This window comes from Limulus polyphemus, unplaced genomic scaffold (assembly GCF_000517525.1).
Source record: "Limulus polyphemus unplaced genomic scaffold, Limulus_polyphemus-2.1.2 Scaffold96, whole genome shotgun sequence".
Taxonomy (NCBI): domain Eukaryota; kingdom Metazoa; phylum Arthropoda; class Merostomata; order Xiphosura; family Limulidae; genus Limulus; species Limulus polyphemus.
In genome coordinates this window covers 37,442-41,811 of record NW_013665706.1, presented here as the reverse complement: position 1 = coordinate 41,811, position 4,370 = coordinate 37,442, and the positions used below count along the sequence as shown (strand labels likewise).

Here is a 4,370-nt window from a genome sequence, read left to right as displayed (position 1 = left end):
GTCAGTGCTCTAGTTAGACCATTTAGCTAATTAGGTGAATAAATAGCAGATGGGTCTGAATTATAATAAATGCAAGATAATGCATGTGGGTTATCATAATTTGAATTATAAGTATAATATGGATGGGAATGACTTTAATAGTGTTAAGAAAGAAAGGGATCTTGGGGCAGTGATTGATCAGTCTCTTAACTCTGGGCTCGGTCTCTTGGACTGACCTCGTAACCATTTTGTGCTTGTTATAGTTTTCACGCTATAACTTTTAAATCAGTAAGCATATGTTAACAAAATTTGGCAAATTATCAGTAAACATTACAATGCTTTCATACACAAAACATAAAATTTTTTGTATTAAGTCTTAAGGTTTGTCAAGCAATGTTTTTCTCATGCTTTTTTTTTTCTTTTCACATGTTGCCTATCCAATATGCAAAGTAATTTCCATTTTAAGATTACAAGTACTTTTATGCATCAGAAAATTTCAAATTTCATATGAAAAATCTTTATAATGTCCAGATAGTTATCAAATATTTCTTAAGAAAAAAACTTTATATTTTATCTGTTATTTTTACTAACAAATCTCTGTATGGGTTCAATAGATTTGACTGATCTTGTAACAACCATAAAAAATTTGGAAATAAATATAAATTATGCCTCTTTCATTCTAGAATGATAACAAATTATAACACAAATGTTTAGACTGAATAGCTTATATCTCATAACATTATATATTTATATTTATATATATATTTTTTTATTATATTGATCTTTCAGCTGTACCTGGCTAACAATACAGATGTTACAATGACATAGCACACTTGCTCTCATGTTACGGTATCCAATAATATAAAACTGACCTTTAGTTTATACAAAGTGACTTGTCTTGGCTGTGTATTAGTAGTCTAGTATTTACAAAATACTGTCACATTTCAATTATTATACATTATATAAGTATATAGATTATTATTATTATGTAGAAATAACTTCTTAAACTTATTTTTTTTTAAAACATAAAACAGTAAATAAAGAAGTAAAGCAAATTATTATCTCTTCCAGTTATGACCTTTGTACTCAATTGCTGCTTGACATAGGTTGCTATGCCTTTTAATAGGATGTTAGGTTGTGTCTACAGAAATAGTGAATACAGGTCTAAAAAGGTTATAATTTCATTGTATGTATCACATCTGGTGTATTTCTTTCAGCCTTGGAGTCCTTACCTTAGGAAAGACATTGAATTGCTGGAAAGGGTTCAGAGGACTACTACTAGAATGGTGCCTGGGATGGAGGAGTTGTCATATGAAGAGATGTTAAGATATTTGAAGTTGTTTAATCTTGGAAGAAAAAAAAAAAGAGTTAGAGGGAATCTGATTGAGGTGTTTAAGAATGTTGAGGGAATCGATAGTGTTGATGCATCATTTTTTCATACTCAGTAGTGAGAGTGGTAAGACTAGGGGACACATATAAATTTTGACAGAGTAGGAGTTACCTTCAGTTAAAGCAGTTTTATTTTTCTAACAAGGTGGGTGGCCTTTGGATGTTGTGGAGGTAGTACATTTAAGCAAGTTTAAGACAAAGCTTGATAACTATATGAATGATAAGAGTTGGCTTTGAAGTTTATTTCTTTTTTACTTAATAGTTTTAGTTTAGTTTAGAGGATGGGACAGCCTAGACAGACCAATAAGTCCCTTGTAGTCTCTAAACATTATGTTATATGTTAAGTGCAGCCCAAAACATTGAAACTCATCTTAAGTGGAAAAGGTTAATCATGTCTCAGGGTATTTTGAAAGAGCCCTGTAGACCACATACCAGTGATGATGCTAATTTAATAATAGCAGCAGTCAACTCTCTGCTACAAACAAATGAAGAAGAAAAATTTTCAGTCACATTGAAAGATACATGACCATGGTTAGTTCTTAAGGAAAGCCAGTCCCAGGGAAAACCAGTCTCCAAAATATATTGTGAGGTGTGCCAGAAATACCCTACAATAGCAGCTAGTCACTGGAGCAGGCAGGAATGCTTTCTTGAATCAGTTGTGTATTGACCGAATCAAAGCATACAAAACCAGCAAAATTCATATGGCATGTGTGATATGGTACAGTCATGAAAATACAAAATCAGACAGTGTTGCTATGGAGACAGTGACTTCTAGTTCTATGGCTCAGACTAGGGGGAGGCAACCCCTTATTGAGCAGGCTAAGTACAAATTGAAGAAGGTTGGAAAAGAATGCTGTTTAAGAATTCATATTGTTTTAAATGCATTGGAATTTCTTACCTTAAACTGGTCAGTTCGAAGAAACTTTGAAATGGATTTTTCACTTTTACTGGCATAGCACAAGAAGAAGATGCACAAAAGAAACTGCAAGGGTTATATATGAAAATTTTGCCCACTACATTAATGTGAAACAGGCGTAATGGGTCTCAACAAAGCAATAGCTTTAAACACTGTGGAAAAAAACCTGCAGGTTGTGGTTTTGCATTTAGATCAAGTTAGCAGTGGCGAGTCAGCAGCTAAGGCAAGGAAGGTCCTCAATGAAATTACTAGTGTCAATTTCATCAAAACTCTATAATCTACAAGATATCTTAGAGCCAGTATCACATCTTTCAGAATTCTTTCAGTCTTATGACCTACTGTTGATACATGTCCAGCCTGCAATGGTACAGTGTGTCTTAAGATTAGTAAAAACTGCAGAAAGACTTGAGTGTACACATGCAGCAGTTTATTAGGATTTGCCACTCAAAAGAAAGTTTGGGGACGATTCAGCCGAGATAAAGTTATCTGGTCACTGGCCCTCAGAAGCCAGTTTAACAAGTAATGTTAAACTAACTGACAGAAAGATCAAGTACATTGTCTTCTAATTTCAACTGCATGCTAGCTCAAGCATTCACTGTTTCTTGTTACACATTTTAGCCAGAAAAGTAGAGGAGAGCTCAGTTCATATGGTAAATCTGAAATTGGACAATTTCTAGTCCATTTTGATGTCCTTTTCACGAGGGGGAAAAAGTGGCAGAAATTGTGGAGGAATTTAGTGACTAAAAGCACACATGAAATGTTTCAAGCACAAAAATTAGGCAATCCTGTCAGAATACTCATACATGCTGTCAACAAAATCTTCTGCTCTCAGCAATATTTTGAAGTTGGTAGAGATGATAGTAACATTCAGCATGTCAACAGCAATGGCAGAATGTCATCAACAACCCCTTATGAACTCAGCTTAATAAAGACATCTTGTAAGATCTGATGCTCTTTAAGACTGAGGGGCCTGAGTTAGGAGTATGACTCATTTGAAGTTCTGTTTAGTTTTTAAATTAGTTTTACAATGTCAGTATTTCAACCAATTCCAAATTTCCTATTCTAATGATTCCCGTAATATCAATACTGACGGTAAAAATAAGTTATGACGTTATTAAAAACAAAAAAGAAAAGAAAACAGACCTAAGAAACTTCTTAAAACATTCGAAATTTGGACTTCTTGCTTAACGTTGCTCTCACAGTGACAATATCATTTTCAGTTTCACTTCCAGTTACTGCTTATCCTGACAACCGAGATCAGGTTTTACCTCGTTGATATTCCTAATATTAGTAACAACTAAATAAGTAATATTACGTTATTTTATTATTCTCCGTAAAAAATACTACTATCAGTATTAGCAATACTAGTAACAATTTCAATAAATATAATAAAACTAGTAATATAGAAAGAACATTAGTACTAGTAGTAATACTTATAGTATAATTTATACTTTTAATTTTTACTATATTAATACTAATGGTAATAATCTGTACTCGTGCATACTTCTGAAGTTTTATGCAGACAGATAGCAAAGAAAAGAATAAGCGTGCGTTATGATTGTTTGCTAATAACTTAACACAGTAAAAATTATCTACCAGAATAGATTACGTTTTGTGAAAGTAAAGTAAAATAAAACTACAAACCCTCACGCCTCGAAACTGTAACACTTACGATAAGCATACGTACAAGTCAGACCTGCATGCGTGTAATATACATATCGTCAGTGCCCTCTTGATAAATTCTTACACAACTTTTTGACTTAACCATAAATGTGATCAAGCTTGTTTTCTTTCTTTTATTCAAAACTAGCTGAATGCCCGTTATATGATGTTAAATGCTAATTGGTTTTCCATTTGAAAATTAAATCTAAATAAATGTGTTATGAAAACGTTTCTACAAATTAATTATATTATAGTAACAATATGTGTATTAAGAATACTTAAGTACTGTTACGTATCTGCTGTTTGATAATTTCCGGTAAAATTCTTTCCGAGAAACTTCAGCGATACAAGTCTCTTCTTGATTAAAACTAGTTTATTCTTTCTCGATACAACTTTTTGTAATACACAGAATTTCCACAGTTAC

General features: G+C 32.6%; 1 protein-coding gene across 2 annotated transcripts in view; it reads right to left on the bottom strand.

The window, feature by feature from the left end:
- LOC106469339 (vesicle-trafficking protein SEC22a-like) overlaps window positions 1–3,996 on the bottom strand; it is a 43,167-nt gene extending 39,171 nt beyond the window's left edge. The window contains exon 1 of one of the 2 annotated variants that reach the window (XM_013929831.2): window positions 3,955–3,996. The gene's annotated coding sequence lies outside the window, so the exon portion shown is untranslated. Of the gene's footprint in view, window positions 1–3,928 lie in introns of both variants that reach the window. The other variant, XM_022398614.1, reaches the window with a different exon arrangement.
- Window positions 3,997–4,370: the final 374 nt, after the last annotated feature.